Source organism: Lithobates pipiens, unplaced genomic scaffold (assembly GCF_037356315.1).
Source record: "Lithobates pipiens isolate NorthernLeopardFrog02 unplaced genomic scaffold, aLitPip1_a1.2 Scaffold_27, whole genome shotgun sequence".
Taxonomy (NCBI): domain Eukaryota; kingdom Metazoa; phylum Chordata; class Amphibia; order Anura; family Ranidae; genus Lithobates; species Lithobates pipiens.
This window is the reverse complement of record NW_027507788.1, coordinates 12610239-12637583: the sequence shown is the minus strand read 5'-3', so window position 1 is coordinate 12637583 and position 27345 is coordinate 12610239. Positions and strand designations below refer to the sequence as shown.

General features: G+C 45.1%; 1 long non-coding RNA gene across 9 annotated transcripts in view; it reads right to left on the bottom strand.

Annotated features, from left to right (window-relative positions):
• The window catches only part of LOC143933537 (uncharacterized), a 483729-nt gene that overhangs the window by 370826 nt on the left and 85558 nt on the right, over window positions 1-27345 (bottom strand). The window lies entirely within an intron of this gene.

Below are 27345 nucleotides of genomic sequence, written 5' to 3'. Positions count from 1 at the left end.
CTGCGACATTGCAGTGGACAGATCTGAGACTTTTGACACTTTTTTTGGGACCAGTGACATTTATACAGTGATCCGAGCTAAACAATAGCCACGGATTACTGTATAAATGTCATAGGCAGGGAAGGGGTTAAGACTAGGGGGCGATCAAGGTGTTAAATGTTCCCTAGGGAGTTGTTTCTTACTGTGGGGGGAGTGTAGTGGCTGGTGGAGATGACAGATCGCTGTTCCTGATCACTAGGAACAGCAGATCTCTCTCTACTCCCCTGCAAGAATGCGGATCTGTATGTTTACTTTGGCAGATCCCCGTTCTGGCTCTCTGTGAGGTGACAGTGTGTCGCTTACCTGACACAGGAGCCAGCGAAGTCGCTGCTGTCCCACTGGGTTCCCAGCGTCCATCTTCTTGGTGGGTCTTGCTGCTCCGGCGCTGTGATTCGCCGGAGCAGTGATGACGTCACTCCCGCGCATGCGCATTGGAGTCGACACTCGCGGCATATTGCCGCGATCTGTGGCTTACCCAGTGCGCCTGCTGTCACTGTCTTTTAGTAAATATCTCCTAAACCGTGTAGGTTTAGGAGATATTTCTTGGACCTACAGGTAAGCCTTAATCTAGGCTTACCTGTAGGTCAAAGTGGTTTGTAAGGGTTTACAACCACTTTAATTCTAAACGACTTGCCTGAGATTGAAGCCCCTGCAGCAGTCCTCGTTCACTGATCTGGCGGCCGACAGCGCTCATGGGAGTTACTTCCGGGTATTGTGGCTCCGGTGCTGTGATTGGCTGGAGCCGCGATATCACTCCCGTGCACGCACGCGGGAGCCGCTGGTAACGACAGTCTAACTGAAGCAACAGCACGTACATGCCGTTGCTTCAGTTTTCATAAGTGCGCATGTGCCAATGACGTCGGCAAATACACGGGATATCCCTGGTAGCTACAGATAAGACTAATTATAGACTTGCCTGTAGTAAAAAGTGGTTGTAAAGGGTTTACAACCGCTTAACTGCTTTCTTTGTCTGGTCTAATCCTTCCCTTAGTCTCCTTTAATTCTATTTGTTCGTTTATACTTTTGAGTGTTTTATATTTGCAATGAAGGAATTTGTACTTGTGATACATTTGTAGCTAGATAGTTATGTGGTTTACATAACTTACGTAACTAGAAACAACACGTATCCTTTTTAAAAGCTGATGTTCTAAAAGCACTTTTTATTTTTTTAAAGGGGTTGTAAAGGTAAACGTTTTTTCACCTTAATGCATTCTATGCATTAAGGTGAAAAAACATCTGACACTGCCGGCGCCCCCAGCGCCCCCCCCCCCCCCCCCCCGTTTTTACTTAACTCACCTCTCGAAAATCCCGCGCTCGTCCCCCAACGTCCTTTCCACCGTTCAGCCTGGCCGCTGATTGGCTGGAGTGGATGGATAGAAAGCAGCGCAGCCATTGGCTCGCGCTGCTGTCAATCACATCCACTGACGCGGAGCGCCGGGGGGCGGGGCCGTGTGATACAGCGAGCGGCTATAGCCGCCAGCTGTATCACGGGAGCGCGCCCGCAGATGCTTCTCACCATGCGAGGGAGCACGCATGAACGTGAGAAGTACCTGCGGGAAGAAGCAGAGACAGCCGCCGAGGGACCCCAGAAGAGCAGGTTTGGGGCCACTCTGTGCAAAACGAGCTGCACAGTGGAGGTAAGTATAACATGTTTGTTATTTAAAAAAAAAAAATCACTTTACAATCCCTTTAATATATATGAATAAGAATGATCACTTGAAGGAGACTGGGGATTAGTGAAGAGCTCTGTTGTGTTTTGTATCCTAGTCTGTGTGTGTCACAGATCAATGTATATATTTGCCAGCAAACCTCTGTGATGTGCCCGCAAATATGTACGCTGTTCTGGTTCCTAGTAGACATGGGTGCCGTACGGAAAAGAAAATAAAAAAATTGTAATTCGTGTACGAAATTCAATCCGGATTCGTACAAAATACGAATTTTTGTTAGATTCGTAAACTTTTCGTTAAAATAACAAGTTTGTTATGATGAATTTATCATTGAGGGGTTCCCACCATCCCTGTGCTGTGCTGACTTCCTTTGATTGGTGAACAAACACCAGTCCTGTTTCTGTTCATTTGGATCCGAAATTCATTAACGAAATTTCGTATTTTGTATGAAATTCGTAAGCATAGAAATTCCCATAGGGTTCCCACCATCCCTGTGCTAAGTTCCTGGGTCTGTACACCCGCTGTGCCCATTATGAGGGGTTCCCACCATCCCTGTGCTAAGTTCCTGGGTCTGTACACCCGCTGTGCCCATTATGAGGGGTTCCCACCATCCCTGTGCTGAGTTCCTGGGTCTGTACACCCGCTGTGCCCATTATGAGGGGTTCCCACCATCCCTGTGCTGAGTTCCTGGGTCTGTACACCCGCTGTGCCCATTATGAGGGGTTCCCACCATCCCTGTGCTGAGTTCCTGGGTCTGTACACCCACTGTGCCCATTATGAGGGGTTCCCACCATCCCTGTGCTGATTTCCCAGGTCTGAGTGTCCACGCGCTGTGCCCATTATGAGGGGTTCCCACCTTCCCTGTGCTGAGTTCCTGGGTCTGTACACCCACTGTGCCAATTATGAGGGGTTCCCTCCATCCCTGTGCTGTGCTGACATCCTCTGATTGGTGAACAAAACACCAGTCATATTTCTGTTAATTTGGATCCGAAATGCCGAAATTCATTAACGAAATTTCTTATGAAATTCGTAAGCATAGAAATTCCATAGGGTTCCCACCATCCCTGTGCTGACTTCCTGGGGTTTTAGGTTCATTAACTTTTCATAACAATTACAAATTTTCATTATGATGAATTTATCATTGTGAGGGGTTCCCACCATCCCTGTGCTGACTTCCTGGGTTTTTAACTTTTAAGTTCGTTAACTTTTCGTTTAATTATGAATTTTCGTTCTGAATTTGGATCCGAAATTCATAAACAAAATTTTGTACGGATTTTGCATGCATAAAAATTCGTATTTCGGATTTGTACGAATTTTCATTTCGTACGAAACGAATCGCATGTCAAATTCCTATTGTGCCCACCAAAAATCTATCGCCTGTACTGCGCCAATCATCTGAGGCCAGGGCATTTCCCATTCTGTAGCTGCACATATTCAATGGACATGTATATATACAGTTGCAGGGCAGGGAGTGCCTCGGCCACTAAAGCCAACCATATACTGAGCGTTTTTTGTTTTTCTTGTTCCCTACAATTCAGTCAGTGTCCCACGTAGCCATTCCCAACACGAGAAGACAGTGGTTATCGCCAGTGGCTATGATAGCCGCCAGGGGCGGACTGACAACTTATGGGGCCCCTGGGCAATAGAAGCTCATTGGGCCCCCTTGGGCGCCACACCTGCACAGGGAGACACGGGGTGGGGGGGGGGGGGGAAGCACACGGGGAAACTGGAGGGAGAACACACTCACTGATCACCAATGTAAGGAACATTCTTCCCACTGATCACCAATGTAAGAAACATTCTTCTCACTGATCACCAATGTAAGGAACATTCTTCTCACTGATCACCAATGTAAGGAACATTCTTCTCACTGATCACCAATGTAAGGAACATTCTTCTCACTGATCACCAATGTAAGGAACATTCTTCTCACTGATCACCAATGTAAGGAACATTCTTCTCACTGATCACCAATGTAAGGAACATTCTTCCCACTGATCACCAATGTAAGGAACATTCTTCTCACTGATCACCAATGTAAGGAACATTCTTCTCACTGATCACCAATGTAAGGAACATTCTTCTCACTGATCACCAATGTAAGGAACATTCTTCTCACTGATCACCAATGTAAGGAACATTCTTCTCACTGATCACCAATGTAAGGAACATTCTTCTCACTGATCACCAATGTAAGGAACATTCTTCCCACTGATCACCAATGTAAGGAACATTCTTCTCACTGATCACCAATGTAAGGAACATTCTTCCCACTGATCACCAATGTAAGGAACATTCTTCCCACTGATCACCAATGTAAGGGACATTCTTCTCACTGATCACCAATGTAAGGAACATTCTTCCCACTGATCACCAATGTAAGGGACATTCTTCTCACTGACCACCAATGTAAGGAACATTCTTCTCACTGATCACCAATGTAAGGAACATTCTTCTCACTGATCACCAATGTAAGGAACATTCTTCCCACTGATCACCAATGTAAGGGACATTCTTCTCACTGACCACCAATGTAAGGAACATTCTTCCCAATTTTTCTTTATTAAAAGTCTTGCAATCATTAAGCATAAAATCACAATATATAAATATACATAAATATATACATATTTACATAAATTAAAATAAATATAGCAAAACTGCTCTCAAACCAAAAAAAAAAAAATACTTTCCAGCAATAACATAAATCCTATTACGACTCACGCCATTACACCAGATATCAAACTTGTGAGGTTAAGAAACAATCCCGCACCCATTATGCATGCAGCCCTTCTTCAAAAAGAAGATACTAACCAACAAAAGCTAAGGGAGTGAAAGAACCAGAAAAAGAAAAGAGCTCCTCACCCAGAGATGGGCAGTTCCCCAAAGGCAGGTCTGATATTCCTCCACGCCCTTATCCAGACTGCCCGAGGCTCCCTGCCCTTCTCAAGACCCCGAATTTTCCCAACCTCACCCAGAATATCGTGCACCACCACCTCAACAGAGAGGACTTTCTTCCGCAGGGTAATCTGGCACCGTGCATTCCATGTGAAGTAACGGACAACTATACTAACTAAAAACAGTGTATCCAAATCAAAATCCCAGTGAGTCGGGAATGCCCCATACACCCACTCCGCATAACTCATGCGATAGAAAAAGGGGATGCCTAGAGCCCTCCCCACCCTTTTATACACCTCTATGTTAAAGGGACACTGGAGCAAAAAGTGGTCCATAGACTCCACTTTACCAACACACTCCACTCTAGGACAATCCCGATCATCCACAGGGCGATGCTTCAAGTTCCCTCTCACATAGAGCCTTCCATGGAAGGCGAGCCAGGCTTGATCCCTAAACTTCAAGGGGATTCTTTCTAAATTGATTAAACGCAACCCCTCCCTCATTACAGAGCCTGGGCAATCCCTTAAGGCCAGTGACACACTGAAAGCGGAGGCCAAAATCCTCTTCTCCAGAAGCTTCCTGGGGAGGGACTTGATATCCTCCACTGTCACCTGCCACTGCCGAAGTATTTTCAGACACGGGGCAACATAAGCCGGGAGCTTGCCATGTCGGACTCTCAGACTTTTCACTGGCCCGCCATCTTCCCAGCATCGCAGAAAAGGCCTAAAACAAGATTGAAAAATACCCACCCATCCCGGCGGGTTCTCTGCTAGCATGTTACCAAGATTGTACTTTAAAAACAGCAGAGAAAAGAAAACTATTGGGTTGACCATTCCTAGGCCACCCTCCCGCCTAGACAGGTAAGTTACATTGCGTTTGATCAGGTTCAGCCTACTTCCCCATAACAGTTGGAAAAAGCAGCTGTACACCCTTGCATAGAGAGATACTGGCAAGATACAGACGAAGCTGACATATAAAAAAATTGGGACCAGGTACGTTTTGATCAAGTCAACCCTCTCCCTCAATGAAAGCTTCCATTTCTTCCAGCTTGCTACTTTGGCATTGGCACACACCAACCTGCTTTCCCAATTTCGATGACCATAGTCACCAGGACCAAATTTGATGCCCAACACTTTAATTTCCTGCTGGGGCTCTGGGAAGGCATCCGGAAGTTCGAAGCTTTCACCTTCCTCACCCATCCAGAAAACTTCACTCTTTTCATGGTTGACTTTAGAACCAGAAGCCTCCGTGTACTGCTCTATCATAGAGACCACCTCCTGCGCCTCCTCCGTTCCAGAGACAATAACAGACACATCATCGGCATAGGCCACGACCTTCAAAGGTGGCACACCAGCAATGCCCAAAGGCACCCCGCACAAAGATCCACTCTCTAGCCTTCTTATGAAGGGGTCGATTGCGAATACATATAACAGGGGGCTCAGAGGACATCCCTGGCGCACACCAGAGCCAACCTCAAAAGGCCGTCCAACCCAACCATTAACCAGTGGGAAGCTCTCAGCCCCTTTATATAATGTCTTCAGCCAATCTATAAACCTCCCCTGCAGGCCGTATCTACCAAGTAGCAAATACAGGTACTCGTGATTGACTCTATCAAAAGCCTTCGCCTGATCCAATGCCAGCAAGTACTTTCTCCATCCAGCAGCCCTGCATCGCTCCAAAGCCTCCCGGACAGCTAAAACCGCTGAAAAGGTACTTCTACCTTGGACCGAGCAGTGCTGATGACTGGACAACAAATCGCCTGCCACTGACGACAAGCGCCAAAAAAGAATCTTCGCCAAGATCTTTCTATCAACATTGAGAAGACTGATGGGGCGCCAGTTCTCAATCATTGAGGGGTCTTTACCTTTTGACAGAAGAATCACAGCTGATTGCCTCATGGAGGGAGGGAGCGAACCCTCTTCTAGACAGCTGTTATAAACCTCCGCTAAAAAGGGAGCCAGAATGGACTTAAAACACTTGTAGAACTCAGCTGTCAACCCATCTGGCCCAGGCGATTTTTTGGTAGCCAGCTTCTCTATAGCATGAACTACCTCATACACTGAAATTGGTTCTGTCAAATCCATCAAAGGCAATGTACCATTTCCCAATCCTGGAGTAGAATCCAGAAAGCTTTCCATCTTGTCCCGACAAAGGTCCTTTCTTCCTAGAAGGTCTGCATAATATAATCTGAAGATCTCCAGGATCCCTGATCTGGACTTCACCAGGGAACCCGTACTATCCCTCAGGCCTATGACCGTCTTAACTGCTATGCCTTGCTTACAGTTCTGGTAAGGATCAGGCGAGTGATATTTTCCATAATCCCTCTCCAGAACCAAGGAGGCATGCCGGTCGTATTGACACTTTCTAAGAAGAAACTTCACCTCAGAGATCTCCCCTAGATCTCCTCTATACGAGACAAGACGATCAAGCTTCCTCCGCAAATGCTGGTAGGCAATGTACATACCAAGCTGCTTCTTCTTACTTATGGCCTTGAAAAGTCCAATCGCCCTTTGTTTCACAAGCTCCCACCACTCTGACTTAGTGCTGCAAAAGTCCAGAATAGAAACCTGTGCCTGGAAAAAATCCTCAAAGGATTGTCTTACCTCTACGTCTTCCAGGAGAGCCGAATTCAGTTTCCAGGTACCCCTTCCCCTGGGTGGAGTGTCCGAGGCATTCAGAGTCACAGACAGCATACAGTGGTCAGAGAACTCCACCGCCCTCAACTCAGGAGCCGAGAAAGCAGAGTTCTCCTTTAAAAAAAACCTATCTATCCTACTCTGACTATTCCCTCTCTGAAATGTGAATCCCGTGCTGCCAGGGCAGTGCTTAATATGCACATCTACCAGGCCTGCTTGTCTCACCATATCTCTAAGAAAAACGCTATCGTACGCCAGCCTGTCTATGGAGCCTCTCCTGTCTTCAGGCCTAATTATGGTGTTAAAATCACCTCCAAAGACAACCTGCTGGGACGTAAAAAGGAAGGGCTTGATCTCTGTGAGGAGGCATTTCCTGCCCCATCTTGACTGCGGTCCATAGATATTAATCAGGCGCAAGTCCTGCCCCCTAACAGAGACGTCCAAGACCATGCATCTCCCAATCTCTACCTCAATTACCCGCCGGCACGTTACCATATCGGTTTTAAAAAGGACCGCAACTCCGCTGCAGGGCTCTGCCGCAAGAGACCAAAAGGAGGGACCGCATCTCCACTCCCTTTTTGCTAGATGGACATCGGCCAAAGTATTGAGCCAGGTCTCTTGCAAAAATAAAATCTCGGCATCAAACTCGCTGAGCAAAAATAAGGCAATATCACGAGCTCTTGCAGATTTCATGCTGGCGACATTAATGGTCGCCACCTTTATCGGAGTGGGAACTGCCATCAGGATGATTGGGGTAGTCGTTTCTTAACCTTTACCACACTCTCATCACCAGAAACAGCTCTCTTCAAACTATGTGACTCCCCCTCATCCATGGATGATAAAGAAAAAGATAAATCAGACATCCCATCACCTGACAAAACTGAAAAAGGGTTACCAGGAGGAACCCCTCCTGGGTCCGACTCTGAGGAAGAAATTACCACCTTATTTGTCTTCCTCTTCTTCTTTTTCTTCCTCCTAAACGTCTCCCACCCCTCATCATCCGAATCCCCCTCAACAGAGGGCGAGACATGGGATATGGACACCCTTCCATCAGCCCCACCCCCATCCAGCACCCCCACACCCCCCTGACCACGTTTGCGCTGCCGAGGGACAGGGACTGGAGGCTGAGAAGGAAGATCCGCTAAACCTGCCCCCCCAGCAGCCTCCGCTAGTCTGGAGGACCTACGTACAGCAGGAATAGGGACAACCACATGGGGGACAGACTTAGGGACCACATCACTAGAGGGGACAGAATCTGAAGCAACAGATGGAACTGACACAGGAGGGACAGACTCAGGGACCACATTACCAGGGGAAACAGAACCTGAAACAGATGGAACAGACACAGGAGGGACAGACTCAGGGACAACATTACCAGGGGAAACAGAACCTGAAACAGATGGAACAGACACAGGAGGGACAACAACAGTTACAGCGGCCTGATCCTCCTTATCCAGCCTCTGCAGCTCAGCCTCCAATCCTGGCAGGTTATGTAAAGCCTCTGGACACTTACTGTAAGGATGGCCAAGCTGTTGGCACAGATTGCACCGAATTTGGGTACAATCCCTTGCCAAATGGTCCAGACCCTGGCATAGCGAACACTTTTTACGCGTGCAGGTAGAGGCAAAATGGCCCTTTTCACCACATTTATTGCAGACTTTGGGCTGTCCCTGGTAAAATATAGTCAGCCGATCTCTTCCCAGGAAAGCTGAGCAGGGCAGATGTTGGACTACATTGCCCAGCACCCCCAGTTTTAGTGACACCGTCCAGGCCCCTGTCCATATCCCATGTTCATCCAGGACCTTCCGCAGTGGAGTGAGGACCTCACCATATCGGCGTAGCCATACTATCAAATCAGCCTCTGGTATTGATTCGTTACGCACCAGGATGGTCACCGATTTTATCAGAGGCTGCCTGGAAATCACCTTTGGCACCAAACCACTCCACTGCGAAAGGCCCTGGCACCTCCTATGTCGCTCCCAAAATAAATCCAACCCCTCAGGTTTTACAAAAGACAAATCAAATTCATAACTTCCCACTGGGCAAATTAAAGCAAAAATATCCACAGCTTTAAACCCCATTTCCAAAATCAACTCTGCCACCCTCCCCCTCACTGGTGGGGTCCCCTCCCCCTCCCACTTGAACTGAACCACATTCCTCCTCCTATACCCACCACCAATCCCACCACCAAACCCCCCTATATTGTGACCACCAATATTTACAGCATTCCCCCCACCCTCCTTGGTGCGACTCCCCACAACAGACGCATAACTCCCCATATTCCTCCCAGCAGAAGAGACGTTTGTGTGTTTTGAGCCTTCTGGCACATTTCCAGCAGATATAGATTGTACAGATTTGGTCTGTACAATCGACGAGTCTTTCTTCTGCTGAGCAGAAAGAGAAATGTCATTTTTATCTTGGTCAGCAATATTAACCCCTCCACCTCCACCCACCACATTCACTGCCTTATCAATATTATTACTGTCATTATTTCCTGGCACATTCATAGTTCCTGCCGTGTCCTCAGTCACTGCTGTCCCCGTACACACGTCACCTCCAGGCCGACTCTTCTCCTCCATCAGGACAGGACCATCAGCTGAGCCGGGTGAATGTTGTCCTAATACAGCAACAGGTGAATCACTGCAGGAGACTTCCATGGCTGTCTCCACTTCACATGCTGCACTGTGCTGAACCCCTCCCCCACCTGCATCAATCAGCCCAGGTGAAGGAGAAACAGTCTCTCTGGAGCTGGCAGCCATCTTGCTTGTGGAACTACAAGTCTCAGCAGTATCAGCAAAATCCAGGCGTGGGGTGCATGATGGAGATCCATCCACATTGCTCTGGTGGGCTGATGACACCTCTGCTAGGGGCTCTCCCTCCATGTCTGCAGAGGGTTTCTCTGTAGCAGGCAGCTGTTTGCAGATTGCCTTCCCTCTCTGTTCCTCAGCTGGGACATCATCCACTACAGCAGGTGGGGCAGACATGTTGGATGGAGGCAATACAGCGCACTGGGATCCCTCCACCAGTGCTGGCTCTGCCGGTCTGCAATCCCTCTGCTCATCCTCAGGGACCTCCGATGGCTCACCAACAGACCTGTCTGCCCTCAGGGGTGACTCCATCTGCTGGATGAACTGTAGGGTGCCATGTTGAATCTCAACCCCCTGGCTGGTTGCCGCTGGCGATTCCCCAGCCTGACATGGGGGGAGAGGTGCAGAGACAGATGAAGCCGGGTTGTCTGTTACCTGCTGATCCACAGAACTCACCGCTGCCTGGCTGGAAAATCTCCTCTCATTTTTAAACTTTTCAGCAAAAGCTCCGCTTCTGTCCTTCAGTTTATTCAAAAATAAAGATTGTTTCTTTACTTTCTCCTCCATTTGCTGTAACTCTGGCTTCATGGCCAAACGGTTTTTACTCCAGGCCTGGAAATACTTGGTCTTGAAGTTCTTATGTTCAGCTTTTAAAGATTTAAGTTTTTCCTCAGCCCTTCCGATTGCCCGAAAACGGTCAACAATCTTCTGTCTGTAGGCATCCACGTTCTCAGCAGGGCCTGGACCCACAGACAGATCCTCCACCTCCTCCTCCTCACTAGGCCCCGTATCATCAGGGGAATCCATCCCAGGGCCTCCCCCAGGATCAGGCATTATTCCTGGGCTGAGCTAGCAGGCAAAGCCCAGGCTTGAAAAAAAGGTGTGGTTCTCAGAGAGCTCCTTGGGTGTGTCCTCCTCCTCCTTCCCACTGATCACAAATGTAAGGAACATTCTTCCCACTGATCACCAATGTAAGGGACATTCTTCTCACTGATCACCAATGTAAGGAACATTCTTCCCACTGATCACCAATGTAAGGAACATTCTTCCCACTGATCACCAATGTAAGGGACATTCTTCTCACTGACCACCAATGTAAGGAACATTCTTCCCACTGATCACCAATGTAAGGAACATTCTTCTCACTGATCACCAATGTAAGGAACATTCTTCTCACTGATCACCAATGTAAGGAACATTCTTCCCACTGATCACCAATGTAAGGAACATTCTTCTCACTGATCACCAATGTAAGGAACATTCTTCCCACTGATCACCAATGTAAGGAACATTCTTCCCACTGATCACCAATGTAAGGAACATTCTTCTCACTGATCACCAATGTAAGGAACATTCTTCCCACTGATCACCAATGTAAGGAACATTCTTCTCACTGATCACCAATGTAAGGAACATTCTTCTCACTGATCACCATTGTAAGGAACATTCTTCTCACTGATCACCAATGTAAGGAACATTCTTCCCACTGATCACCAATGTAAGGAACATTCTTCTCACTGATCACCAATGTAAGGAACATTCTTCCCACTGATCACCAATGTAAGGAACATTCTTCTCACTGATCACCAATGTAAGGAACATTCTTCCCACTGATCACAAATGTAAGGAACATTCTTCCCACTGATCACCAATGTAAGGGACATTCTTCTCACTGATCACCAATGTAAGGAACATTCTTCCCACTGATCACCAATGTAAGGAACATTCTTCCCACTGATCACCAATGTAAGGGACATTCTTCTCACTGACCACCAATGTAAGGAACATTCTTCCCACTGATCACCAATGTAAGGAACATTCTTCTCACTGATCACCAATGTAAGGAACATTCTTCTCACTGATCACCAATGTAAGGAACATTCTTCTCACTGATCACCAATGTAAGGAACATTCTTCCCACTGATCACCAATGTAAGGAACATTCTTCTCACTGATCACCAATGTAAGGAACATTCTTCCCACTGATCACCAATGTAAGGAACATTCTTCCCACTGATCACCAATGTAAGGAACATTCTTCTCACTGATCACCAATGTAAGGAACATTCTTCTCACTGATCACCAATGTAAGGAACATTCTTCTCACTGATCACCAATGTAAGGAACATTCTTCCCACTGATCACCAATGTAAGGAACATTCTTCTCACTGATCACCAATGTAAGGAACATTCTTCCCACTGATCACCAATGTAAGGAACATTCTTCCCACTGATCACCAATGTAAGGAACATTCTTCTCACTGATCACCAATGTAAGGAACATTCTTCCCACTGATCACCAATGTAAGGAACATTCTTCTCACTGATCACCAATGTAAGGAACATTCTTCTCACTGATCACCATTGTAAGGAACATTCTTCTCACTGATCACCAATGTAAGGAACATTCTTCCCACTGATCACCAATGTAAGGAACATTCTTCTCACTGATCACCAATGTAAGGAACATTCTTCCCACTGATCACCAATGTAAGGAACATTCTTCTCACTGATCACCAATGTAAGGAACATTCTTCCCACTGATCACAAATGTAAGGAACATTCTTCCCACTGATCACCAATGTAAGGGACATTCTTCTCACTGATCACCAATGTAAGGAACATTCTTCCCACTGATCACCAATGTAAGGAACATTCTTCCCACTGATCACCAATGTAAGGGACATTCTTCTCACTGACCACCAATGTAAGGAACATTCTTCCCACTGATCACCAATGTAAGGAACATTCTTCTCACTGATCACCAATGTAAGGAACATTCTTCTCACTGATCACCAATGTAAGGAACATTCTTCTCACTGATCACCAATGTAAGGAACATTCTTCCCACTGATCACCAATGTAAGGAACATTCTTCTCACTGATCACCAATGTAAGGAACATTCTTCCCACTGATCACCAATGTAAGGAACATTCTTCCCACTGATCACCAATGTAAGGAACATTCTTCTCACTGATCACCAATGTAAGGAACATTCTTCCCACTGATCACCAATGTAAGGAACATTCTTCTCACTGATCACCAATGTAAGGAACATTCTTCTCACTGATCACCATTGTAAGGAACATTCTTCTCACTGATCACCAATGTAAGGAACATTCTTCCCACTGATCACCAATGTAAGGAACATTCTTCTCACTGATCACCAATGTAAGGAACATTCTTCTCACTGATCACCATTGTAAGGAACATTCTTCTCACTGATCACCAATGTAAGGAACATTCTTCCCACTGATCACCAATGTAAGGAACATTCTTCTCACTGATCACCAATGTAAGGAACATTCTTCCCACTGATCACCAATGTAAGGAACATTCTTCTCACTGATCACCAATGTAAGGAACATTCTTCCCACTGATCACAAATGTAAGGAACATTCTTCCCACTGATCACCAATGTAAGGGACATTCTTCTCACTGATCACCAATGTAAGGAACATTCTTCCCACTGATCACCAATGTAAGGAACATTCTTCCCACTGATCACCAATGTAAGGGACATTCTTCTCACTGACCACCAATGTAAGGAACATTCTTCTCACTGATCACCAATGTAAGGAACATTCTTCCCACTGATCACCAATGTAAGGGACATTCTTCTCACTGATCACCAATGTAAGGAACATTCTTCCCACTGATCACCAATGTAAGGGACATTCTTCTCACTGATCACCAATGTAAGGAACATTCTTCCCACTGATCACCAATGTAAGGAACATTCTTCCCACTGATCACCAATGTAAGGAACATTCTTCCCACTGATCACCAATGTAAGGAACATTCTTCCCACTGATCACCAATGTAAGGGACATTCTTCTCACTGACCACCAATGTAAGGGACATTCTTCCCACTGATCACCAATGTAAGGAACATTCTTCTCACTGATCACCAATGTAAGGGACATTCTTCTCACTGATTATATATATATATATATGGAATAAACTCACTTAGCCCAGGCTCACACTGACAGTGGGAATGAAATTGTGCAAGTTCAGCTAAACTCGAACAATTTATACCCACATGTCAGTGTGACTTTGGTAGCAATTTCAGAGACATCTGTGCGGGTTGCTGCACAGATGTCTATAGAAATCGCACCTAGAAGTCGGCAAAAGTTGTACAGAAACCACTTTTGGGAATCGGTGCGGCACCACAAATGCAGCATCGCACCGATTTGGGGAATGCCATTGCTGGCAATTACTGATCATTTGCCATGCGATTTCACATGTCAAATTGCATGCCAAATTGCTCCAATGTGAACCAGGGCTAAGTGCTATTCCTTATATCTAACACTGATATCTATCTATGCACTGAATGGCATTCAATGTAGCAGATATCAGTGTGCACTAGTGAATAGCACTTGCCACCTGGTAAATAGGCACATCACAGGGCAAGAAGGAAGGAACATTCACATGGCTAGTTGAAGTTCTTTTTATATCAACACAGACACACTAACTGGCACTGCTATACTGTCTCTGTCATTATCACACTGACCTGCTGCTGCACACAAGGTAGGTCAGTGTGGGTGCCGTTGCAAATCGTAAGATGAGTCTGCACCGGTATGTATAGTACTTGCTACCGGTGATCAGTGGTAATGTGATGTCTGGCAGAAGGGAAGCATTGGAGGGGGAGGGGCACTCCTCGTTATCTCCTCCCACAGCAGCCTTGGTGTCCTCACTTCTCTCCTGGGTTATACCTAACAGCACTCCGGATCGCGCCGTGCCGCCGCACCTCCTCCCGACTTCTCTTCTCCGCTCTGAGCTGAAGACGTGACCGCTGCCCAGCCGCCTTCCTCTATCACCGGGCCGGGCTGAGACCCCCTCCTCTGGGTGAGTTGACACTCCAACTTCTATCTGATCTCTATAGATGTGATATAAGAATTATTGTGTGGAGGACTGTGTAATGTATGAGGACGGTGCACACTCCATGCGGATCAGGCTGCTTGGAGGAAACACGCTCTCTCTATAACAAGTCCGTTCACTTAGTAAATAGGATGAAATGATGTGTAATGTAACCAAACTAGCAAAAGGATCGGCGATATAGAGGGAACCCGGCTGTGTGGTCATACTCCTAAATCACACATTTATTCATGTATGATTTATATACCAGGGATACAGTTGTTGGTATTTTCTTTGTCTCATTTTTTTAATTAAAAAAATAAATAAAAAATACTCTAAATGATAGAAAATCCTTGCCTCCACTAACTAGAAACGACCTAAATGACACCGTAGATCAGCTGCAAGCGTTAAACAAACAAATTAAACTCAGTCCCTGTCTGCTGCAGGAAGTGACAACTGTGCAACAGATATTTGTAGAGTTGATAAATATATAAAGAATAAGTAAAACATATTAATAAAAACATAATAAAGTGCTACTGTGCATCCAAGTGGTTGGCAATTATACCACTTTTAAAGTGGTTGTAAACCCTTACCGACCACTTTGACCTACAGCTTAGCCATGGGCGTCCGCAGAACTTTTTTCAGGGGGGGGCATAATTTTAGGGTCACCCATGCGCCGTCCTTTTTCGACAATGTCATTATCACATTATCATGGTCAGAGACTGCAGACATAGTACAGTCCCTAGCATAAGTAGTGGATAATGGCCGACAGACCCAGCAAAACTACGGCAGTGATCCCTCCGGCTTGCCGATTGCTCACTCTGGGTTCCCCAGGGGCGACCCTGGTCAGTAATGTAGTATGTCTGTTCCCTGGCAGTGGCTCCATCTCTTTCTCTCTGTAGGTGCTGGGCAGTATGCCTCTCTCCGGTGGCACTGGAAAGCATGGCTCTCTGGTGGCACGGGGCAGTGTAGCTCACTGATCACCAATGTAAGGAACATTCTTCTCACTGATCACCAATGTAAGGAACATTCTTCTCACTGATCACCAATGTAAGGAACATTCTTCCCACTGATCACCAATGTAAGGAACATTCTTCCCACTGATCACCAATGTAAGGAACATTCTTCCCACTGATCACCAATGTAAGGAACATTCTTCTCACTGATCACCAATGTAAGGAACATTCTTCTCACTGATCACCAATGTAAGGAACATTCTTCCCACTGATCACCAATGTAAGGAACATTCTTCCCACTGATCACCAATGTAAGGAACATTCTTCCCACTGATCACCAATGTAAGGAACATTCTTCTCACTGATCACCAATGTAAGGAACATTCTTCCCACTGATCACCAATGTAAGGAACATTCTTCTCACTGATCACCAATGTAAGGAACATTCTTCCCACTGATCACCAATGTAAGGAACATTCTTCCCACTGATCACCAATGTAAGGAACATTCTTCTCACTGATCACCAATGTAAGGAACATTCTTCTCACTGATCACCAATGTAAGGAACATTCTTCTCACTGATCACCAATGTAAGGAACATTCTTCTCACTGATCACCAATGTAAGGGACATTCTTCTCACTGATCACCAATGTAAGGAACATTCTTCCCACTGATCACCAATGTAAGGAACATTCTTCTCACTGATCACCAATGTAAGGAACATTCTTCCCACTGATCACCAATGTAAGGGACATTCTTCTCACTGACCACCAATGTAAGGAACATTCTTCCCACTGATCACCAATGTAAGGAACATTCTTCTCACTGATCACCAATGTAAGGAACATTCTTCCCACTGATCACCAATGTAAGGAACATTCTTCCCACTGATCACCAATGTAAGGAACATTCTTCTCACTGATCACCAATGTAAGGAACATTCTTCCCACTGATCACCAATGTAAGGAACATTCTTCTCACTGATCACCAATGTAAGGAACATTCTTCCCACTGATCACCAATGTAAGGGACATTCTTCTCACTGACCACCAATGTAAGGAACATTCTTCCCACTGATCACCAATGTAAGGAACATTCTTCTCACTGATCACCAATGTAAGGAACATTCTTCTCACTGATCACCAATGTAAGGAACATTCTTCTCACTGATCACCAATGTAAGGGACATTCTTCTCACTGATCACCAATGTAAGGAACATTCTTCCCACTGATCACCAATGTAAGGAACATTCTTCTCACTGATCACCAATGTAAGGAACATTCTTCCCACTGATCACCAATGTAAGGAACATTCTTCTCACTGATCACCAATGTAAGGAACATTCTTTTGACTGATCAACAATGTAAGGAGCATTCTTCTCACTGATCACATATATATATATATATGGAATAAACTCACTTAGCCCAGGTTCACACTGACAGTGGGAATGAAATTGTGCAAGTTCAGCTAAACTCGAACAATTTCATACCCACAAGTCAGTGTGACTTTGGTAGCAATTTCAGAGACATCTGTGCGGGTGGCTGCACAGATGTCTATAGAAATCGCACCTAGAAGTCGGCAAAAGTTGTACAGAAACCACTTTTGGGAATCGGTGCGGCACCACAAATGCAGCATCGCACCGATTTGGGGAATGCCATTGCTGGCAATTACTGATCATTTGCCATGCGATTTCACATGTCAAATTGCATGCCAAATTGCTCCAATGTGAACCAGGGCTAAGTGCTATTCCTTATATCTAACACTGATATCTATCTATGCACTGAATGGCATTCAATGTAGCAGATATCAGTGTGCACTAGTGAATAGCACTTGCCACCTGGTAAATAGGCACATCACAGGGCAAGAAGGAAGGAACATTCACATGGCTAGTTGAAGTTCTTTTTATATCAACACAGACACACTAACTGGCACTGCTATACTGTCTCTGTCATTATCACACTGACCTGCTGCTGCACACAAGGTAGGTCAGTGTGGGTGCCGTTGCAAATCGTAAGATGAGTCTGCACCGGTATGTATAGTACGTGCTACCGGTGATCAGTGGTAATGTGATGTCTGGCAGAAGGGAAGCATTGGAGGGGGAGGGGCACTCCTCGTTATCTCCTCCCACAGCAGCCTTGGTGTCCTCACTTCTCTCCTGGGTTATACCTAACAGCACTCCGGATCGCGCCGTGCCGCCCCACCTCCTCCCGACTTCTCTTCTCCGCTCTGAGCTGAAGACGTGACCGCTGCCCAGCCGCCTTCCTCTATCACCGGGCCGAGCTGAGACCCCCTCCTCTGGGTGAGTTGACACTCCAACTTCTATCTGATCTCTATAGATGTGATATGAGAATTATTGTGTGGAGGACTGTGTAATGTATGGGGACGGTGCACACTCCATGCGGATCAGGCTGCTTGGAGGAAACACGCTCTCTCTATAACAAGTCCGTTCACTTAGTAAATAGGATGAAATGATGTGTAATGTAACCAAACTAGCAAAAGGATCGGCGATATAGAGGGAACCCGGCTGTGTGGTCATACTCCTAAATCACACATTTATTCATGTATGATTTATATACCAGGGATACAGTTGTTGGTATTTTCTTTGTCTCATTTTTTTAATTAAAAAAATAAATAAAAAATACTCTAAATGATAGAAAATCCTTGCCTCCACTAACTAGAAACGACCTAAATGACACCGTAGATCAGCTGCAAGCGTTAAACAAACAAATTAAACTCAGTCCCTGTCTGCTGCAGGAAGTGACAACTGTGCAACAGATATTTGTAGAGTTGATAAATATATAAAGAATAAGTAAAACATATTAATAAAAACATAATAAAGTGCTACTGTGCATCCAAGTGGTTGACAATTATACCACTTTTAAAGTGGTTGTAAACCCTTACCGACCACTTTGACCTACAGCTTAGCCATGGGCGTCCGCAGAACTTTTTTCAGGGGGGGGCATAATTTTAGGGTCACCCATGCGCCGTCCTTTTTCGACAATGTCATTATCACATTATCATGGTCAGAGACTGCAGACATAGTACAGTCCCTAGCATAAGTAGTGGATAATGGCCGACAGACCCAGCGAAACTACGGCAGTGATCCCTCCGGCTTGCCGATTGCTCACTCTGGGTTCCCCAGGGGCGACCCTGGTCAGTAATGTAGTATGTCTGTTCCCTAGCAGTGGCTCCATCTCTTTCTCTCTGTAGGTGCTGGGCAGTATGCCTCTCTCCGGTGGCACTGGAAAGCATGGCTCTCTGGTGGCACGGGGCAGTGTAGCTCACTGACCACCAATGTAAGGAACATTCTTCTCACTGATCACCAATGTAAGGAACATTCTTCCCACTGATCACCAATGTAAGGAACATTCTTCTCACTGATCACCAATGTAAGGAACATTCTTCCCACTGATCACCAATGTAAGGAACATTCTTCCCACTGATCACCAATGTAAGGAACATTCTTCTCACTGATCACCAATGTAAGGAACATTCTTCCCACTGATCACCAATGTAAGGAACATTCTTCTCACTGATCACCAATGTAAGGAACATTCTTCCCACTGATCACCAATGTAAGGAACATTCTTCCCACTGATAACCAATGTAAGGGACATTCTTCTCACTGATCACCAATGTAAGGAACATTCTTCTCACTGATCACCAATGTAAGGAACATTCTTCTCACTGACCACCAATGTAAGGAACATTCTTCCCACTGATCACCAATGTAAGGAACATTCTTCCCACTGATCACCAATGTAAGGAACATTCTTCTCACTGATCACCAATGTAAGGAACATTCTTCTCACTGATCACCAATGTAAGGAACATTCTTCTCACTGATCACCAATGTAAGGGACATTCTTCTCACTGATCACCAATGTAAGGAACATTCTTCCCACTGATCACCAATGTAAGGAACATTCTTCTCACTGATCACCAATGTAAGGAACATTCTTCCCACTGATCACCAATGTAAGGGACATTCTTCTCACTGATCACCAATGTAAGGAACATTCTTCTCACTGATCACCAATGTAAGGAACATTCTTCCCACTGATCACCAATGTAAGGAACATTCTTCTCACTGACCACCAATGTAAGGAACATTCTTCTCACTGATCACCAATGTAAGGAACATTCTTCTCACTGATCACCAATGTAAGGAACATTCTTCTCACTGATCACCAATGTAAGGAACATTCTTCCCACTGATCACCAATGTAAGGAACATTCTTCTCACTGATCACCAATGTAAGGAACATTCTTCCCACTGATCACCAATGTAAGGAACATTCTTCTCACTGATCACCAATGTAAGGAACATTCTTCTCACTGATCACCAATGTAAGGAACATTCTTCTCACTGATCACCAATGTAAGGAACATTCTTCTCACTGATCACCAATGTAAGGAACATTCTTTTGACTGATCAACAATGTAAGGAGCATTCTTCTCACTGATCACATATATATATATATATGGAATAAACTCACTTAGCCCAGGTTCACACTGACAGTGGGAATGAAATTGTGCAAGTTCAGCTAAACTCGCACAATTTCATACCCACATGTCAGTGTGACTTTGGCAGCAGTTTCAGAGACATCTGTGCGGGTTGCTGCACAGATGTCTATAGAAATCGCACCTAGAAGTCGGCAAAAGTTGTACAGAAACTACTTTTGGGAATCGGTGCGGCGCCACAAATGCAGCATCGCACCGATTTGGGGAATGCCATTGCTGGCAATTACTGATCATTTGTCATGCGATTTGACATGTCAAATTGCATGCCAAATTGCTCCAATGTGAACCAGGGCTAAGTGCTATTCCCTATATATAACAATGATATCTATACACTGAATGGCATTCAATGTACCAGATATCAGTGTGCACTAGTGAATAGCACTTGCCACCTGGTAAATAGGCACATCACAGGGCAAGAAGGAAGGAACATTCACATGGCTAGTTGAAGTTCTTTTTATATCAACACAGACACACTTATGCCCCGTACACACGAGAGGACTTAATTCCGACAGACCTCCAAAGGAGTTCCGCCGGAGTTCCGCCGGAGTTCCGACGGAGTTCTGGCGGACTTTTCGACCGAACGGACTTGGACACACACCATCACACCAAACTCCGAAGGAGTCGAACGTGATGACGTACGACTGGATTCGAATAAGGAAGTTCATAGCCAGTAGCCAATAGCTGCCCTAGCGTCGGTTTTAGTCCGTCGGAGTAGCACACACACGAGCGAATTTTTCGAAGGGGACCGGGTCCGGCGGAGTTCCGTCGGGAAAATTTGAAGCATGCTTCATTTCTAAAGTTCGTCAGACTTTAGCGAAGCTAAAGTCCGTTGCAGCCCACACACGATCGAATAGTCTGACGGACTCAGTCCGTCGGACTTTGGATGTCGAAAAGTCCGCTCGTGTGTACGGGGCATAACTGGCACTGCTATGCTGTCTCTGTCATTATCACACTGACCTGCTGCTGCACACAAGGTAAGTCAGTGTGGGTGCCGTTGGAAATCGTAAGATGAGTCTGCACCGGTATGTATAGTACGTGCTACCGGTGATCAGTGGTAATGTGATGTCTGGCAGAATTGCATTGGAGGGGGAGGGGCACCCCTCGTCATCTCCTCCCACAGGCAGCCTTGGTGTCCTCACTTCTCTCCTGGGTTACACCTTCCGGCACTCCGGATCGCGCCGTGCACTACCTTGGACTGAGAGTGCCGCCCCACCTCCCCCCCGACTTCTCTTCTCCGCTCTGAGCTGAAGACTTGACCGCTGCCCAGCCGCCTTCCTCTATCACCGGGCCGGGCTGAGACCCCCTCCTCTGGGTGAGTTGACACTCCAACTTCTATCTGATCTCTATAGATGTGATATAAGAAGTATTGTGTGGAGGACTGTGTAATGTATGAGGACGGTGCACACTCCATGCGGATCAGGCTGCTTGGAGGAAACACGCTCTCTCTATAACAAGTCCGTTCACTTAGTAAATAGGATGAAATGATGTGTAATGTAACCAAACTAGCAAAAGGATCGGCGATATAGAGGGAACCCGGCTGTGTGGTCATACTCCTAAATCACACATTTATTCATGTATGATTTATATGAGAGGGATACAGTTGTTGGTATTTTCTTTGTCTCATTTTTTTAATTAAAAAAATAAATAAAAAATACTCTAAATGATAGAAAATCCTTGCCTCCACTAACTAGAAACTACCTAAATGACACTGTAGATCAGCTGCAATCGTTAAACAAACAAATTAAACTCAGTCCCTGTCTGCTGCAGGAAGTGACAACTGTGCAACAGATATTTGTAGAGTTGATAAATAAAAAAATAAAGAATAAGTAAAACATATTATTAAAAACATAATAAAGTGCTACTGTGCATCCAAGTGGTTGGCAATTATACCACTTTTAAAGTGGTTGTAAACCCTTACCGACCACTTTGACCTACAGGTAAGCCTAGATTAAGACTTACCTGACCTGTAGGTCCAAGAAATATCTCCTTAACCTACACGGTTAGACCCCTTTCACACTGGGGCGTTTTTCAGGTGCTTTAGCGTTAAAAAAAAAGCGCCTAAAAGAAGCCCTAACTGCAAGCCCAATGTAAAAGCCCGAGTGCTTTCACACTGAGGCGCTGCGCTGGCAGGGGGTCAAAAAAAGTCCTGCAAGAAGCTTCTTTGCAGCGCTTTTGGAGCGGTGAATACACCACTCCTAAAGCGCCTGAAAAGCACCTAAAAAACGCTTTTGGCAGCAGCGTTTTGTGGGCGCTTTTAACCCTTTATTTGGCCACTAGCAGGGGTTAAAAGCACCCCAATAGCATTCGAAAAACGCTGGTAAAGCGCTGCTAGTTTAAGCGGCGCTTTATGAGCGTTTTTCGGGCGCTGACATTGTAAAAGGGCTCTTAAAGCACTCAGGCTTTCACATTGGGATTGCAGATGAGGCTTCTTTCAAGCGCTTCACAGGCGCTTCTTTTAACGCTAAAGCGCCTTAAAAAACACCTGAAAAACGCCCCAGTGTGAAAGGGGTCTTAAGGAGATATTTTCGAAGAACCAGGGCACCGATGTCTACGACGCATGCGTGCCGCAGACAACGGCGCAGGTGCACTAAGCGTGCCGCAAGTGAAGGCGATCGTGCCATCAATGACGGCTCCCACGCGCATGCACCGGGAGTGACTGGCTGGAGCCGCGATATCCGGAAGTCACTCCAGGTATCATGGCTGCAACGGAGGAGGTGCCCGAGGACTGCTGCGGGGGCTTCAATCTCAGGTAATTCATAATGAGCTAGTATGCTATACATACTAGCTCATTATGCCTTTGCCTTGCAGGGTGTCATTTTTATTTTTTTTTCCCGACGCCGAATGGACGGGTCGCCATTGCGGCGGTACATATTTTTCTGTATACCTTTTCTTCCACTGCTGTTTTTTATGTAAAATGTTCCTATAAATAAAGAATGTATAAAGAAAACAAAAAAAAAAAAAAAAAAAAAACATTTGACGCGCTGAGAGCACATATGTGTTCCGTCTTTCTAAATGACATGGTTAAGCAAATCCAGCCTACATTATTTTTGGTGGGGAGTAAAGTGAGGAAGGGTTAGAGCCTCTGGCTTTTTTCTATATTTCTTTTGGGAAGATTTCCTCTCACTTCCTGTCAGGGTAGGATGTGATGGGTAATCTGTCTAATGGCAACACAAACAAAAATTTTTTTGGTAGAGAAAGGAAAACTTTTATTGTTCTGTGTCTTCCTGTCTTGGTGATGATGTCTCTTGTATGGGTGCCGGTGTAGTGTCACATTTTGCTGCCTATCACAGGATGCTGCGGAAGTGACGTTGCCGGCAGAAATTGCGTACTGCGCGATGCGTTCCAAACACTCGCGCCGTGCGTTCCAACATAGTTTCGGCAATACAGTTCAGCGAAACCATCACATAATGTTACGGAAGTGATGTTACACACAACACAAACACTGGGCCGTTCGTTACAACACTAATACTTCCCTTGTTACCTAGTAGGTTTTGCATTGCTGGGACTTGTAACTTGGGACTTGGGACTCCGTAACATTATGTGATGGTTTCGCTGAACTGTATTGCTGAAACTATGTTGGAACGCACGGCGCGAGTGTTTGGAAGGCATCGCGCATGCGCAGTACGCAATTTCTGGCGGCAACGTCACTTCCGCAGCATCCTGTGATAGGCAGCAAAATGTGACACTACACCACAGATACAGAAAGTGAAGGAAAATCTTCCCAATTCTCTGTGTTTGCTAAGTAAATACCCCTTATTACATGACACCCATTGTCTCCCTGTGTATGTTTTTATCAGTGACTCAAATAGAGTTGACAGAGAGTTAAAGGGTCAATTGGATTATACAGACCACTTGTGTGGTTAATGAGCCATAAAATAATCTTGGCTGCGATTACATTTCCTCTCTGGTGAGGAGGAAGCACAGAGGGGGGGGGGGGATGAAGTCTTTCCACCTTGGAAACCCAAAACCCAAAAAATTGATAAACTGGTTTTTGATTTAGATGGTGGAAATGTTGCTTTTATTAACTGTTTAAATACAATGACCTCTTATCTTGCACAGTCTTTGCATGTCAATCTACTGTATACATTGCATGACACTCACAGAGATAATTGTAATAACTTGTATCAGTATTATGCTCTAAAGCTGGATACACAATATAGACATTTTCTGCTACAATGTTCCTTTAGATTTAAATAGATCTAATAGGAGGTCAAACCTCAACAATTTCAATTGTATGTCATCAGACAGGCATTTGCATCACATAGTTGAAGGCAAATCGCAAGGAAATTGAACAATATAAAATTGTATAATGTGTAGCCAGCTTAAAACCACTTCCCGCCCACCGTACATTATATGAGGTCCTTGAACTTGAGCGGGTATACCTGAATGATACCTGCAGTTATAGGCATCATTCAGATAATCAGCCGGGGATTCCCTACACCATAAAAATGATCATGATAATACATTATTATTTGCAAATTGTCTTGCAAAGTATGTAAGATTTTTTTAAATGTGGAAAAACTTAATAAATACAATTTAAAACGAAAAAAAAAAAAAAAAGAATGATCATAGCGGCTGTTCTGCCTCTTGACGTCGCCCCCCCCACCACCACCCTCTGGTGCTTCTACCGACTCACTGAGATCAGAGACAGGATCAGCCAGCCCCGGATGGTGACCATAGATCAGTTATTCTCAACCAGGGTTCCTCCAGAGGTTGCTAGGGGTTCCTTCAGCATTGGACAATTTCTGCCTCTCAGATAAGTTCCCACTGACACCATTGATCTTTTTAGCTATCTGTAAGAAGGTAATTCTTCCCAATAACCACAAGTGTAAGGACCATTCTTCCCAATGACCACAAGTGTAAGGACCATTCTTCCCAATGACCACAAGTGTAAGGACCATTCTTCCCAATGACCACAAGTGTAAGGACCATTCTTCCCAATGACCACAAGTGTAAGGACCATTCTTCCCAATGACCACAAGTGTAAGGACCATTCTTCCCACTGACCACAAGTGTAAGGACCATTCTTCCCACTGACCATCACACTAATGTATCATGAGTTGTAGATTTCTCATTTTTAGAAGGGGTTCCCCCGAGACCGGAGAACCATTTCAAGGGTTCCTCTTTGTGGAAAAGGTTGAGAAAGGCTGCCATAGATGGTCACCGGAGTCTCTATAGTCTTTCGGAGGCCGGGCGCGATGTTATGATTCAAACAAACGCCACCGCCTAGGCTGGGAAGCCGAGATCGTTTTATTTTATTTTTTTGATTTTAGGCTTCCCATGCCTAGAGGTGAGATGTGAGTCTTATTGACACAATGGGGGTTATTTACGAAAAGGAAAATCCACTTTGCACTGCAAGTGCACTTGGAAGTGAAGTGCAGTCGCTCTAAATCTAAGGGGTAGATCTGAAATGAGGGGAAGCTCTGCTGATTTTATCATCCAATCACGTGCAAGCTAAAATGCTGTTTCTTATTTTCCTTGCACATCCCCCTTGGATCTACAGCGACTGCACTTCCAAGTGCACTTTCAGTGCAAAGTGGATTTTCCTTTAGTAAATAACCTCACTGTTATGCCGTGTACACACGGGCGGACTTTTCGAGGGATTAAGTCCGACAGACTTCCGATGGAGTTCTGCCGGAGTTCCGCCAGAGTTCTGACGGACTTTTCGAATGAGCGGACTTGGCCACACACAATCACACCAAACTCCGACGGATTCGAACGTGATGACGTACGACTGGACTCGAATAAGGAAGTTCATAGACAGTAGCCAATAGCTGCCCTAGCGTCGGTTTTAGTCCGTCGGAATAGCATACACACAAGCGAATTTCTTGGTAGGAACTGGGTCCGGCGGAGTTCCCTCGGAAAAATTTGAAGCATGTTTCATTTCTAAAGTCCGTCAGACTTTTGCGAAACAAAAGTCCGTTGCAGCCCACACACGATCGAATAGTCTGACGGAATCAGTCCGTCGGACTTTGGATGTTGAAAAGTCCGCTCGTGTGTACGGGGCTTAAGGACGACAAATCGTGCCATATTACTATTACAAGGGATGTTTACATTCCACGTAATAGGAATAAAAGTGATTAAAAAAAATGTAAAAAGTGTCAAACTAAAAAAAAAAAAAAAAGTAAAATTAACAATAATTTTTAACAATTAACAATTTAAATTTTTTTAAAGCGCCCCTGTCCCCGTGAGCTCTCATGCAGAAGCGAATGCATACGTAAGTCTCACCCACATATGTAAACAGTGTTCAAACCACACATGTGAGGTATCACCGCAAATGTTAGAGCGAGAGCAATAATTCTAGCCCTAGACCTCCTCTGTAACTCAAAACATGTAACCAGAAAAAATGTTAAAGAGTTGCCTATGGGGATTTTTAAGTACCGAAGTTTAGCGCCATTTAACGAGCGGGTGCAATTTTGAAGGGTGACATGTTAGGCATCTATTTACTCAGCGTAACTTCATCTTTGCAAAACAATTGGGCTAACTTTACTGTTTTTTTTTTTTGAAGCACATAACTGTTTTTTGTTTTTTTTTTTTGTCAAAAAAAAACGCGTTTGAAAAATTGCTGCACAAATACCGTGCAAGATAAAATGTTGCAACAACTGCCATTGCATTCTCTAGGGTCTTTGCTAAAAAAAAAAAACATATATAATGTTTGGGAGTTCTATGTAATTTTCTAGCAAAAAAAATATGATTTTTACATGTAGGAGAGAAATGTCAGAATTGGCCTAGGTGGGAACTGGTTAAAGCGGTTGTAAACTGCAGAAGAGAAATAAAAGAAACCTGCAAGACAACCACATAATGTGCTGGTATGCATCACATACCAGCACATTATGAAATACTTACCTTGGAAAGAAGCCCTTCCAGAAGCGCCCGCTCACCACTGAGATGGCTGACATCTTCCCCCCATGTTTCTTTCGAGTTTATGGGCTCAGGCGCTGTGAGTGGCTGGAGCAACGAT